This window comes from Schistocerca piceifrons, chromosome 7, assembly GCF_021461385.2.
Source record: "Schistocerca piceifrons isolate TAMUIC-IGC-003096 chromosome 7, iqSchPice1.1, whole genome shotgun sequence".
In the NCBI taxonomy this organism is placed as follows: domain Eukaryota; kingdom Metazoa; phylum Arthropoda; class Insecta; order Orthoptera; family Acrididae; genus Schistocerca; species Schistocerca piceifrons.
Window position 1 is genome coordinate 220,969,259 of NC_060144.1, and position 15,732 is coordinate 220,984,990.

A 15,732-nucleotide genomic window follows, 5' to 3' on the forward strand; every position below is an offset into this window, starting at 1 on the left:
AATTTATAAAGTTCTTAATGGGAATATGTTGCTACGAGATGAAAGAAAATTGATCAGTCCGGAGTATATGAATAAGTGCTGTCGACAGGGAAAACCAATTCGTGAACTTATGAAAGATGGATACAATTGAGCCACAAAGTATAACAGTAGTACTTCACCCGAGAACCGACATTAATTATTCTTCAGTTTTCTGCAGCGCAATTAGCTAGCCAAACTTTGAGAGTCAAGCAGCTTTTGTATCTGTAATTTGCAAGCCACTGAACTGTGCATATCAGTGGGTACTACAAAAATTAGCCATTCCCTTTTCTGCTCCATTAGTGTATGGACAATGATCGTCTATGTGTTTCATTGTGCTCTCTAATCCCTCTAATTTCGTTCTCATGATCCGAGTACGAGACATACGATGAAAGCAAACGAATTGTTGCACAGTCTTAAGTGAATTTATCTAGGAGGGTTTCGTGGTCACATATGAGGTTGTGAGAAAAGTAATGAGACAGATTTTTTATCTACCGAAGTTTTTATTTCTTTCAAACAACAATATTGTTCTCTTCACTGTAGTCCCCTTTTGATACACAGGTGGAGTAGTTGTTCCCAGTCTTGGTAGCAGCGCTGAAGGCTTCAATTGGCAGGCCCCTTTAACATGTCAGTTATTTTCTTTCGAATGTTCTCCAGTGTTGTTTTAAAACTTTTTCAACAGAAAAGTCACAAGCACTCAGATCATGTGAACAGGGGGACTGTGGAACAACAGGAACGCCTTTTGAGATCAAATATTCCGTGATGGAAGTGGCAGCGTGACATGGGGCGTTGTCATAATGCAGCATCCAGTTGTCTGCAATGTACAGTCTCACTCTATTCACCCTTTCCGTGAGCCTTTCAAGGACGCCATTGTAAAACACCTGGTTAACAGTTTGTCCTGGAGAAACGCGACAGCAGCGAGCACACATTCTACGTTCTCGTCGGTTTTTAAAGTTGAAGGTCTCACTGAGCGCGGTTCATCTTCAACTTCTTCTCGGTCTTCCAAAAATGATTTGAGCCAGCGGAAAGCTTGTGCTTTTGGTAATGGATGTTCCCTATAGGCCTGTTTCAGCTTTTCGAAAGATCACACTAGCGGATTCCCAATGTTTAACATAAAACTTGATCTCATAACGTTGCACTTAATTCCTCTATTCCATTTTAGTAAAACACACACACACACACACACACACACACACACACAAAAATAACAACTTCACTGATGGTGTTCTCAAAAATCACGTGATGACTGTACGTAGCTGAATCTATGACTGAGCATCTGGAAGGGATGAACACACTGGTCCACTCAAGCAGAACAACACAAAGCGCTCGCAGTGTTGTCTGAGATAATGCTCCTCGTTCAAGTTCCCTGAACGGCTCCTGAATGAAATTCACTGCATTGGTGTTTTTATAGTCAGTGTAGACGAAACTAAAGAATAACATAACGTTAAATATTACTGGCATCTATACAGAAATGATGAGACTACAATGAACTGAACATGTTCAAGTAAAAGATAACCTGTGTCAGATCGGGATTCGTTTCCTCCCTAACATATAGGTATTTTATTTTAATTTTTTAAATATTCATTAGCGATTCGGGTATCTATTGGGTGGAAAGGTCAGAGATACTCGGGCTTTAGACAACGCCCACAGTACGCTCTTTGCAGCGTGCACCACTGCAGCTGCAGGCATGTCAAGTGGGCCCGGCCACTTGTGACAAAACAGGATTGGCGCATATTATTATACTCTTCCTACACTCCTAATTTACAACTTAAAGTATATATAAATTTTTTCCCCTAATATTTTTATTCAAATATTAATGGTAATATTACGATAGGGGGCACATTATATATAAAATTTCAAATTTGCATAGACGCAAATCCTTCTGAACCTTATTATTTGGGTGATACTGTTTATTGTCACTATTATTTTTAATCATTAGTTTTACTAGAAACGCTTTAATTAAAAAGTTATTGTAATTATAAAATTTCATACAGCCAGCTATCCATATAAACATCATTAGCTAATTCGTTAAATCTAAGGGAAAAACCCCATTCACTGTACAGGGAAATTTTCGCTGATTTCATTAATGTAATTATATTTGTCCAAACTTAATTAGTTATTCAAATATTGTTAATTAAAAATTTCAACTAGCCCAAACTTTCGGCACAGATTATGACCAAAGTACTGCAAAATTCCAGGTGTTTCTGTTGATCCACTGTGGACAAGGGACAGCGGCTGGTCAAATATTTAACAATGAAATTTGCCAAACAGCTGTGCAGTTGAGATGCTATTTTATTTTCGCTTCCAATTTCGGCAATTCTTTATGCCATCTGCAGGCCCCATGTGCTTCTCTCAAAAATAATCGATACTGGCATACTGAAATGGAAGGTCGCTTGGCGAGGGCTTCCCGTCGGCTACACCTGATCGCCTGGTCTCTTGAGGTGACGCCACTTCGGCGACTTGTCCGTCGATGAGGCTGAAATATTAATGATGAAGACGACAAAAACACCCAGTCACTGAGGAGAGAAAATCTTCAATCCACCTGGGAATCGAACCCGGCCCTCTTCGGCAAGATAAGCCGGCGCGCTGTCGACTCAGCTACGGTGGCGGTCATTGGCATACTGGGGCCATATGTTTCCGGAAGTCATCAATTCTTTCGAAGCACTTGAGCTACGAATCCACGATATCCAGAAACATATGGCACCATTATGCTAATATCAATTATTTTTGAGAGCTGCATACGTGCCCCGAAGATAGCATAATAAATTGCCGGAACTAGTAGCTAAAATAAAAGAAAAGAACATCTTAATTGCACGGCTGTTTGGCGAATTTCATTGTTAAATATTTCAGAAGTTAGTCACATACTTTTGTTAAACTTAAGTTTCTGCATCCGTAGAAACCCATTTTATGTGACAACCTTAGATAATTAAGAATTACATAATTCTCAATAAAGAAATTTCATAATTTTGTACTTGTAATCCAGTGAATCCCAGTGGGTATACGTAGTTTCGTTCTGTGTATTTTAATAGCAAAAACAGACATAACGTCTTATGAGATAACAGCAATCAGTGATTTTATAATGTTACTTAAAATCCGTCTTGATTGCAAATTTTTATTTATTTTTTTTTTTTTATTATTCATATGACCGGTTTCGGTTCATTCAAAACCATCTTCAGATCTAATATTTCAGTTACAGGAGTAACGCGTCCAAATACAGCAACTTTCACATGCTACGTCACATAAAGACGTAGCATGTGAAAGTTGCTGTATTTGGACGGGTTACTCCTGTAACTGAAATATCAGATCTGAAGATGGTTTTGAATGAACCGAAACCGGTCATATGAATAATAAAAAAAATTTGAAATGAAGACGGATTTTAAGTAACATTATTTTAATAGCTACTGTTCATATCCAATATTTGTTAAAACCCACAGGTTTTTGAGACTCTAAATGAATAACCAAAACTGCTTAATATTCTGGTGCAAGTCTTTATAAGACCGAAGCTCGCGCCATTTGAGACAGTCTGCTTTGTCTACGTTAGTCTACGTTCAGTCTTACCTTTTACTTCATTTCGACCAACACCTGCCGAGTCTCAACTTTGCTTTCTTAACAAGTCTTATTGTTGCATGGATCCCGTCATTGAGTTACGTTTGTTATGGCTTCGGCACCACGATTCGGTTACGGAAAAGAATGCAGTGCATCTCGTATTAGTTTTTATTTACGTCATCTTCTGTAACCGTTCTATTGCAATATAATGTTGCTTAAACAATACTTTGTAAACTCATTTGCACGTTGTGAGCATTATCTGTTAGAATGCGAGTAAAACTCTTTGAGCATGTGCGTAATTATTCCCACTGCATATTGTGGAAAGATATTAACGTTTCTTGTGCCTGTAAGATACTGCAGAACTGAATAGGTGGCTGTGAATGACCTGCTATTACCATTATTAACAAAGATTCGTAATGACTAGCAGACAACGTGACATTTAATGTTCTTTTGCTAGATCCGCAGATGTCCGCTTCCCTTACCTGTTTGAAATATTTAAACTGTGTGAATCTTTCCATCATCTTTAGCATATCAGTGGCATACATCAAAACTGGAAGAGTTTTTCACGTGAAACCATAACGCAATTCTTCGACTTTTCTTTTAGTTGGACATAGAATCCTTCACATAGGTTTTCAGATGGAGAATCAGCGTGTGTGCGCATCTAACGAGTGCAGACACTTTTACAGGTAAGTACAGAAATGCGACACACTGTCGTGAGGGTGCCTGTAAATACCGCAGCCCGGCACTCGTCTGGTAGAGCTCATTGTTCTCTTAAGCTATAAAGATGCGTTATTTATGGTGGAATGATTGAGCTTGCCTCTATTTACATTTTTCGATTCGAATCTCTCCAAGGATTGTCTGCGCTATGTTCTGGACTTTGCTTCTGGTTAGTCATTCACTGTCTCATCTCTACCGCCTTCGACCAGCGGAACCGACTGTTTTTTCCACCGGTCTCTGTGTGACCATCAGTGCAAGTGATAATACACGGTAGTTTATTTTCGCAAAGTAGGGCAGGAAAGTGAAGACGTGGGCTTTGCTCCACAAAGCGACTATTCAGTGCGAGGCACGGATCGCGCGTTTCTAAATTTGTGGCAGCAGCAGTTGCAGCAACAAAAGCTAGAATAGCAGCGGGAATTCCAACACCAACGACAGAAATTGCTGTTACAGCTACAGAAAAGCAACAAAAGCCTGCTGCTGCAGCAGCATCGCCTCTGCCTCCACTGTTTGCTTGCTCCATGAAGTAAACAAGAGATGTGAGGGTTATGGACAACATTTTGCTCTTAACTGTAAGGCAAGTCAAATAACTGCCCATGAACGTCAGAGTGCACTCTTATCTTTTTCTAGAAATAAACTGTATGAAGTTGGGCAAAACTTAAACCCACTCCTGGACCACAATAATTTAAGCTTTTCTGACATTTTGGTTTACTGACAATTACAGTTTTTAGTAGCCGGCCGTGGTGGCCGAGCGGTTCTAGGTGCTACAGTCTGGAACCGCGCGACCGCTACGGTCGCAGGTTCGAATCCTGCCTCTGGCATGGATGTATGTGATGTCCTTAGGTTAGTTAGGTTTAAATAGTTCTAAGTTCTAGGGCACTGATGACCTCAGAAGTTAAGTCCCATAGTGCTCCGAGCCAAGGCAATTGCAATTTTAGTATGACTTGAATATTAAATCGAGAACTTCTGTAATAGGAATCTCTGATATCAATAATTTCTAAGGAGTAATGCGTTCGATTTTTAAAATCGGAGTCCATTAACTGCTTCTTGCAGCTTTACCTAAATTATAAAAGGAATTATGAGTCACTATGTTGTTGTTGTTGTGGTCTTCAGTCCTGAGACTGGTTTGATGCAGCTCTCCATCTACTCTATCCTGTGCAAGCTTCTTCGTCTCCCAGTACCTACTGCAGCCTACATCCTTCTGAATCTGCTTAGTGTATTCATCTCTTGGTCTCCCTCTACGAATTTTACCCTCCACGCTGCCCTCCAGTACTAAATTGGTGATCCCTTGATGCCTCAGAACATGTCCTACCAACCGATCCCTTCTTCTGGTCAAGTAGTGAGACAAACTCCTCTTCTCCCCAATTCTATTCAATAACTCCTCATTAGTTATGTGATCTACCCATCCAATCTTCAGCATTCTTCTGTAGCACCACATTTCGAAAGCTTCTATTCTCTTCTTGTCTAAGCTATTTATCGTCCATGTTTCACTTTCATACACGGCTACACTCCATACAAATACTTTCAGAAACGACTTCCTGACTCTTAAATCTATACTCGATGTTAACAAATTTCTCTTCTTCAGAAACGCTTTCCTTGCCATTGCCAGTCTACATTTTATATCCTCTCTACTTCGACCATCATCAGTTATTTTGCTACCCAAATAGCAAAACTCCTTTACTACTTTAAGTGTCTCATTTCCTAATCTAATTCCCCCAGCATCACCCGACTTAATTCGACTACATTCCATTATCCTTGTTTTGCTTTTATTGATGTTCAACTTATACCCTCCTTTCAAGACACTGTCCATTCCGTTCAACCGCTCTTCCAAGTCCTTTTGCTGTCTCTGACAGAATTACATTGTCATCGGCGAACCTCAAAGTTTTTATTTCTTCTCCATGGATTTTAATACCGACTCCGAATTTTTCTTTTGTTTCCTTTACTGAGTCACTATACAACTTACTGTTTCCGCTTAGAAAAATATTGACAATGATAGATGTATGTATAACAGAGGCACGCTGCAGCCATATTGTGATACGATTTGAGAGAATTTAGTAAACAATCTCGGAATGTTAACTCGCCTTCAGAGTTGCTGTTAGATTCAACCCTGCCACTAATAAATGCTTTAAAGGAATTTTGCTTTTCATAAATTAAATTGTCATTTATATAGTTTAAAGAAATTGCAGTATGTTACTTAAGTCGATTCGAGAGATTAAGAAATAAACAGAAATTATTATATAACTAGAAACATAAACTGAATTAGTAGTGACAGGATGACCAACAATATAAGTGAGATAACAGAGTTTTAATTAATTTATATTGTTTTAATCCTACTTATTGACATTTTTGTTGCATGCTAGAAAACATTTGTGTGGAGACCAATTACAAGAAACTCTGTTGTGCTGAACTAGCTGATGCTATGTTTGCACAGTGAGGAGACAATTTCTGTCAGGGAATGGAATGCAAGTCGGTAAAAATAGATCTTACTGATTACTTGCTATCAAGTTTCTCTTTTAAATATAATTCCAGATTCAGCTTTCTCTTGTAGTTAATTACTGTCATTGGAAATATTATGTGAATTCAGCATACGAATTTATGTGTGCAATGTGAACAAGTTGAGCAGGCGCTGCTAGATACACGTTTTTTTTAACTTATGGCCGTAGTGTTAACTATGTTTGTTTTCAGTGAATTAGATAAGAAGAACTGGTAGTTGTTAATATTGAAATTATGTTAGGAAGTAAGAACTTTTTCTTCGTTTTTTTGTGTCACGGTGTAGATTGGCTACCGGCTGGTGATGAATCATTTCATTAACAGTGACGTTGATTCTAACTCGAAAGTAAGTAAATAGGCCACTAAAATTAGTAAAACGGTTTCCAGTTTAGCAGAAACATTCCAAAAATAGGTACATTCTCCTGGATGATGTCCACAGTGGTACTTCAACATAAGCTATGCAAACTGCCGTAATAAAGGAAATCACTGACAAGCAAGAGACAACACTGCAAAAGTAAGGCGTAATAGTTAAAGAAGTGGAAGGTAGGACATATTGGTGATCACACAGTCAGTCATGTTAGCTGAAATTACTGAATTTAAAGCAGTTAATGCGGGTTTGTCTGACGCTCTAAAGAAATTAATGATGTACCAGGCATAAACCAAGCACAAGGTGCATTGTCAGAAAGAGATTGACTGCTGTCTGCTCGAATCAATAATATGGCTGCCAAACATGCCAAAACTGTACACAAACAACTTGTTCCCAAATAAAGAGGTTTGCAAACAAATTTTTGCTTGGCCTTTTTAAAAGCCATTATCATAGAGATTAACGGTGATAGGTTCCAGTAAGCAGTAATATAGTTTAACAATAAATTTTCTATTGAATGTGAAAGCTGCAGAAAACATGTTCGGGTAGAATTATAACAACCAAAAAATCAAGTAGAAAGTGAGGTGTCCCTCTCGCAAAATTATGTCAGTCAGGAAGTAAGGACTATAAAAAGGCAATTTGCCGAAAACAAACAGACATATCACATTAATTTATCAGAAATACGCCTTTCGGAAACTGTAGTGAATCCTAAACCCCCCTCATTGTGACGCTATTCCTCATACATACTTCAAGTATCTATGATATATGTGGGAGCTAAAGCGAGTTTGGCCTTGGCAGTCCTGGGAGGAAATTTGTTAAAAAATCGGAAATATCAGATATTTATATCTGATAGGAAAACTATTAACCTGGTAGCATCCTTTAAGTCTCTACGTGGTGTAACACCACACTAACAGACAGATAAGAATAAGTTTTGTCTTGTGACTGAATGCAATCAGGTTGAAGCAGTCCTGTGGTAAACTGAAGCAGATGAGATATGCCATTCGTATACCGAATTATAAGATCTTTTCTTGTTAAGTACTGCAGCCCCAGAAATACAGGAGTGGTCGAAGAGGGACAGAGGGAAGATTTTAATACTGAGCCATTCCATAGCAGGCGAGGACGTTTGAGAAAATATTTTGAAAATATATAAATAAGACGAGACACCGGTGTGCGCCAATCTCTTATTGTGACATAATGCAGATTATAAAGGTTATGTTGCCTATAGAAATCCGTAAAATATTAATAAACTGTTCTGAAACCAGTTTGGAGCAACTTATGGCAGTACCCGATTCAGCTGATTTTATTAACGAGGATTCCAAAGCCACAGCAAATAATTTTGGAAATCAATCACTCACAAATGGAAATGAAAAGCATCACAATAGTAACAGAAGTCATATCAGATCTTGCTATTGTTCCAGCAATAATCATCATACTTGCCACACCGAATTAACAGCAGTTTGTGCAAATTCCGGTAGGAGGGGGGGAGGTTTCTTTGAAGGACACGGTCGATTTCCTTCCTCATTCTCCCCTAATCCGACCTTGTGCTCCATCACTAATGGTGACGCGGCGTTAAACTGTAATCTCACTTCCTTACTTTCGAATTAACAGAAAATCTGCAAGACGAGACGAGTAGCATATGCATAATGATAATATTTCTCCTAGTTGTAGACAGTGTCACAAACACAGGTACAGCCCTGGCTACCAAAATAATAACAACAACAAAAACCACTGGCAATATGATCAACAAAGTGGGCAGACAGATCATTGTAGGGGAAGTCAACGTACTGAAGGTAACGTCTAGGCTGATCATAACTGACCATCCACAACGGAATTGGAAAACAGTGTCCGATCTCCCTGTGCCCTGGTATAGAGGTTGAGCAGCTGACTAGGGGCTGTTGCAGAAAGATGTGTCTTTTACGGTATAACAATGAGACTGACATTCAGGAAGAGTTCTAATGCGATATTAACAAATGTGACAATGAATATACCACTGAACTACAGTCTGTTATACAAGTCTGTTTAGCTAAGTATATAGTAACAGATTAGATTAGATTAGATCCATTTTTCGTTCCAATAGAAGCATAGTGAGGAGATCCTCCAAGGTATAGAAGAAAGCAGAAAAACAAGAATAAATAAATATTAACAAAGCAAAACAAATATGCTAATGTGCATTCCACACAGATCAGAAGTGAAGTGGTCTTCATGGATGTGGAGCAAGTCCAAAAAATATTAAACATACCTTCATTTAAAAGGTAAGAAATAACTTGTTACAAAACATGTAAATACACCAAGGTGCTCATAATAATTTTCAGGCTATTGTATCCATGCATAAGTAAATAGAAAAATAATTTTACAACACTTATTACAATGATCACATCACTGCACTGAGTTTATACAGAAGACAGATTGTACTAATACCAGCATTACTTTATCTTATTAGTAACATATACACATCGATTGCTTCTACCACAAAATTTATCAGTGGTGTAGCTGGAGTTGTTCATCAATTAATCGTTTCGGCCCCTTTCAAACTAAGCTTTGTTATTAGTTAAACTTTTCATAGCTGATGGCAATCTATTGAAAACGTCTGTTCCTGAATAATCGATACCTTTCTGGACCAAAGTAAGAGACATAAGTCTTTGAGAAAATTATTCTTATTTCTAGTATTAATTCTATTAACTGAGCTGTTGACTTGAAAAAGAAATAAATTTTAAAAGCCTAATTTCATTCAGAAATAAATGTATTGGGAAGGAGTTATTATTAGTAGATCCCTAAACATGCCTCTGCAGGGTGTTCTTGAGTTCACGCCACAAATAATACTTATTATACGTTTGAAACCCGAAAAATTTTGCTTCGTTTGATGACTTACTGCAAAAAAATGATCTTGTATGGCATTACGGAATGAAAACAAACATAGTGAGTTAGTTAATTGATTTTTATAGCATCTATAGCTGACAACATTCACATTCCAAATAAAGATTTGTTTAGGCACTTTAACAATTCTGTGGTATGCTGCTCACACTCGATATTGTTATCAACCTGTAATCCCAAGAATTTAACACAGTCAAATTCATTTATCTGTTTACCATAATATTTTAGGCATATATTGGCAGCAAACCTTTTATAAGTTCTAAACTGCTTGCAGTATGTTTCTTTATAGTTAACTGACAAAGAATTGGCTAGGAACTATTTATTAAGGTCTATGAAAATTTTATCTTTCTAAGACAGTACTTGATTTGCTATTTATTGCAAGGTATATATTATCTGAAGTGAAAAAATGGCCTCTGGTAATATTATGGATGAAAGGGCATTGTCATACACAAGTCATTCTTGATACAGGCGCTGCTTTGAAGGTAATGTCTTGCAGCTTATGTAAGAGGATATGTGAGGATATATTGTGCTCACTTTACCTGTCAGAAATTGAAAGATCAAGGGAGCTGTAGGCACCCAATCTAGGATACAGGCCCAACGATCGATAAACCTAGGTAATGTAGGAACTGAATTCACAATCCTACTAGTGCAGGAACTAGTGATGGATTAGATTCTAGGCATGGATTCCCTTTGTGAAAGGGATGCAAGGACCGACCTTTCCATAGGGAAGTGCTGTTTACTAACAGATGATGTTAAAGTGTCCACAAAATTGTTAAGGACTGGGACTTGTCATGGTTAATACTGCCATTGGTTAAAAACAATTAACATTGAGAGAAACAGTGCAGCAACCTAAACCACCTGCTGTTTTGTATTAAAGAGCAGCTAGAACAAGTGGTAACTGAGAATACTTGTTTAACCTTAGACCAAAGATCTAATCAGGTTAAGGTAATGAAGAAATTTTATTTTATTTTCGAAGAGAGACTTGGCGCAGTTTGAGGCTACAAGTGCCACTTAAATGTCATCCCACACACGATTTATTCTGTTACGGCTTTGGCTGAAAGACTTAAGGTAATTAAAAGATAATCTGAATGATAATTTGTAAAAAAAGTATGTGGATCAGCTGGGGAATAGATAAGATCATTGTAATGATTCCTGGAGTAGATATTATTGCTCTTACATAAGAGGAGGAGCGTGGACTTCAATTATTACATTGTTTGTAATGATGTGTATTTACCAATAATCAAATTAATTAACTGATTTGTACTGTAAATGAAGTATATATAAATGTTTATACACTAACAAACACTTTTCTGCAGTGGAGAGAATCTAATTAGCTATTTAGTGATGATTCATGGAAGAAGGAAAGTAATCTTAATTCTAAATGATGCTTAAACATGTCAAGTTTGTGTGCATGACAATAATTTTTGCTACAGCTGATGAGAAGACTTTGCTGTGTACTTTATTTAAAATAGACTCTTGATTTAATTGCATCTGGAACCAGCCATAGTGTTAACATGAGACCCACATTCAGTGACGTTTTAAAGATGACTTGATTTGCATACTTGTATACTTATAACGGAAGTTTTTTACGATGCATTGGAGGAAGGCTTAACTTAATATGTATTGCAGAAATGTCATTCACTTGATCAGGAAGTTAAGCTAGGATCTAGCTGGATTTTGAATGGCTTACAGATTAATGTATAAAGTGACATTAGGGGAGTCATTTATCTATAGTTAGGTTTTCGTAGTTATTTTACCATCTATGTATGATACCAAGTTATTAACTAAATTACACTGAAGTTTGGTGTGAGTGTGGTAGGAAAGGTTGGAATCCGTATGATTTTTTGTGCCCTTGGTAGCAGTCTGAGTTCTGTGTACGAAGTTATATGTACACTGCCATCAGGGATGGGTGTGACCGATAAATTGGATTAATGAAAATAAGTTGCAGTTTATAGTTAGAAGTTACAGTAGGTGAGTTTTAAACTGTTTTATGTGTTGCAATAATTAGTTGTTCACATAGACTAATTTCAAGTGGAATCCAGGTGACAGTTGACATGTGATTCTGTGATGATGCTATATGAGCCAGAATGATTTGTATTCGCAAATTGGCAATATGAACATTAAAGCACTTGTTAAGTTAAACACTTGTGGAATTCTGGCACATAATGGTGATGGATGACAAGGGACACTGTAGGTATGGTGTACTAAACACACTTTGTTAAACATGACATGATATATATATGAATACACAACTGTGTGCTGCGAAGTCACAGAGCGAACTGCTCAGTTAGTCTGCATTATACCTTACGCTCGCCGCGCGGGATTAGCCAAGCGGTGTAGGGGCGCTACAGTCTTGGACTGTGCGGCTGGTCCCGGCTGAGGTTCGAGTCCTCCCTCGGGCATGGGTGTGCGTGTTAGTCCTTAGGATAATTTAGGTTAAGTAGTGTGTAAGCTTAGGTACTGATGACCTTAGCAGTTAAGTCTCATAAGATTTCACACGCATTTGAACATTCAGCGATATTGTTGTGGATACAGAGCCACTGCACCCCCCCCCCCCCCCCCCGGTCCACCCACCCAACCAGTAGTGTAGAGCATGGTGGTAAGCTGACGCCTGGGAGGCATAGGTGTACGCCATAAGGCGTCGATTTCATTACCATACAGATGTGGAGGTGCGTGAACAGTTTTGCCGATGCGAAAAAGCATGGTGTCTGGCAAGAAAGAGGGAGTGTCGGTAGATAACTCTGGGCCAGGTCATGCTGAGGTGAGTTCGAGCCTGTGCGTAACAATCATGATGCAATGATGGTGAGACGGCCATCACTGCTGAAGCAGGGAGAGAAGGATAGAAGCATCTACATCTGAAGGTATAGGGAATGCCTCTGGAAATTGGTGATGATCAGTGGCGTTTGAAACCTCATATCGTGGATCACTTTGACATTAGGTCAGCGCTGGTGACAGTGAGCTGGAGATCAGTGGGGCAGAAAAATTGCACAGGTAGGCACAATTCAAAGGGGACTGATGAATCCAAAGAAAGAAGGGAAAGCACGGTAGGTGATGAGGTATCAGTAGCTGAGAGTTCAACATTGAGTGTCTGGCCCAGTCTGAGTCTGCTGAGGAAGACAATGATAGGACTGCCATGCAGCAAGATGTCAAACTTTGTCACAGTACTTTGTGAGGGTCCAAGTTAGAGGACTGAAGGGCGCATGTATCATGTTGTAAAAGATTCTGAATTGGCAGCCTGCAAGATCGTAAACAGGAAGATCTTGTGAGTAGAGTGAGCGGAGGGGGCAGGTATGCAGAGTCGGGAGATGTTCTTCCTCACTTATTAAACGAGGTTGGATGGAGGAGTTATTATGGAGGAAGGGCAGTGTAAAACGAAATTGCCTGGAGTGACTATGCCCCACAGTAAAGCATCTCGGTAAGTGATGCATCGAGGTCACATTTATGAGTTGTTCACTCGCCAAGAATACCCATGGTCAGTACACTCGCCCCTGTGGCGCCTTGAGGGTACACCGCCACCTCTCAATGAGCTGTTCTTCGGATGATATGCAGTTTTTCTTCCGTGAGTGATGCAACAAAAGCTGCAACGTTCGAGAAAAAAGTAAGATTGAAACTGTTTGCCTTGGTCTGTGGTGATGGAGGAAGGGTATCAAAAACGAGTGAATCAACTAGACACCGGAGCCTTCACAACAGTTCTTGCTATAATGTCTGGAAGGAAGGTAGCCTCCACCCATTGCGTCACATGGTCAATGACCAACAAGATGTAATAGTAGCGAACTGAGATAGGCAGGGGCCCTACACTGTCGAAGTGTATATCCTGGAACTGTCTCTTTGGTATTTCCAAATGGCCCAGAGGTGGTTAGGTGTGTCATGAGGTTTTGTTTCACTGAGAAGGGAACATACATTCTTGTCCACAACTTGCAGTCTTTCTTGATGTTTGGCCAAACAAAACACTCAGTGATAAGGTGCGTGGTTAGTCGCACTCTAGGATGTAGCAGACCGTGATATTTCTCAATGATCAGGCAATGGTAAGAATTATGAACAAGGGGGCATGTCTGGTCACGTGAGGTGTCACAGAAAACTGGATGAGTCGCAACTGGTATGAGCCTGGGTTTGTTCTGAAGTTACGTCATGGACGTCTCTTATTTTTATGTCTTTTGTTATATATATTTCTTCTTTGGTAATTTATTATAGGTGGCATCGTTAAGTAGGTCTTGGAGTTGCTGCTGACTATGTTGTGACTGTGCAAATTCCTTGTAATCAATGTGCACGGAAATAGCGCCAATGCACAAGAGAACCAGCTACCATGTTGCTGCATCTTTTACATGCAGGACATTGGTTGTGTGTTGTACGATGTACTCTAAGTGTCTGTATCTTCTAAGGTACTCGTCTTTGAGAGGGTTACAGATGTCATCCGCGAGCAGTCAGCGAACAGTGTACACGACAGTGGGACTTCCTACATTGTCATCTCGAAAGTAGCGCACAGCCTCATCAACTGCTCAGATCTCTCTGTCAGAAGCAGACCATTTGCGTTGATGTTGGAAGCAGTTAACTTCCTGTTGCAATACAACACCAATGGCCAGGTCGCTACCATCAGTGGTCATTGGGAGTTGAATGTCGGGGAACAGACGCATCAAGATGACAGATTGCACAAGGGTGCCCTTGACGTGTTAAAAGGCCCACTGTATATCCAGTGTCCAGTGTACCTGTCAGCCAGAGGTGTTCTCGCCCTTTAGCACCTGGATAAGGAGTCCTTGGGGGAGGGGGGAGGGGGAAGGCTCGATAGGGTAGATGACGGTTACAGAAATGTACCATTTCCAGGAAATGACAAAATTCGTAGTAAGTGGTAGGTGGACGTTGTTGACGAATGAGCTGTGTACTCTCGGGGGTGTGTCGGATGCCTGAGGCATTCACAACGTAGCCTAGGAATGTCACCTGCATTTCTCGAAGTTGACACCTGTCATTGTTTATCACCAAACCATTATCAGATAGTGCACTGAGAACTTACTCGAGGTGAGAGAAATGATTGTCAGAGTTGGGTGAGAGTATTAATATGTCGCCATGGTATGCCTAGCAAAATGAGAAGTTGGAAAGAACACTGTCAGTAAACCGTTACCATGTTTGGGCGGCGTTCTGGAGACCATGGTCTCTGGGCAGCATCTTTACATAGTAGCTGAAACGTCCTCGGTCCAAGGTTTGAACCCCGGCACTCCTTGAATAAAAATCAGCAATGGCAGCTGAAGTCTTCCAGCATAAGAAGTCATCCTCATTCAGCCAACGGTCTTGTTAAAATGGAGGGGAGAGGGAAAGAGATTCAGAGCACTCTCTTGTCCTTGTTGTGGGAAAACTGCCCCCTAAGGGCAAATGAATCAGCAATGATCAGTGGCATGAGGATGCAGAAGGCAATGGAAACCATGTATTAAGACACATAATGTGTATCCACATGACTTGCACCCTGTAATTGAAAATGCGTCGTGATATTCCATTTAGTAAAAGATTCCGGACTAGTCCCGATTCGGAACTCTAAGAGGGGGATGCCAAGGGGAAAGTGGCCATAAGAAAAAGACTGAATAACCAACGAAAGGATAACGTTCTACGAGTTGGGGCGTGGAATGTCAGAAGTCTGAATGTGGTAGGTAAGCTATAAAACCTGAAAAGGGAAAACAAAGACTCAATCTAGATATAGTGGGGATCAGTGAAGTAGAATGAAAAGAAGACAACCATTTCTGGTCACA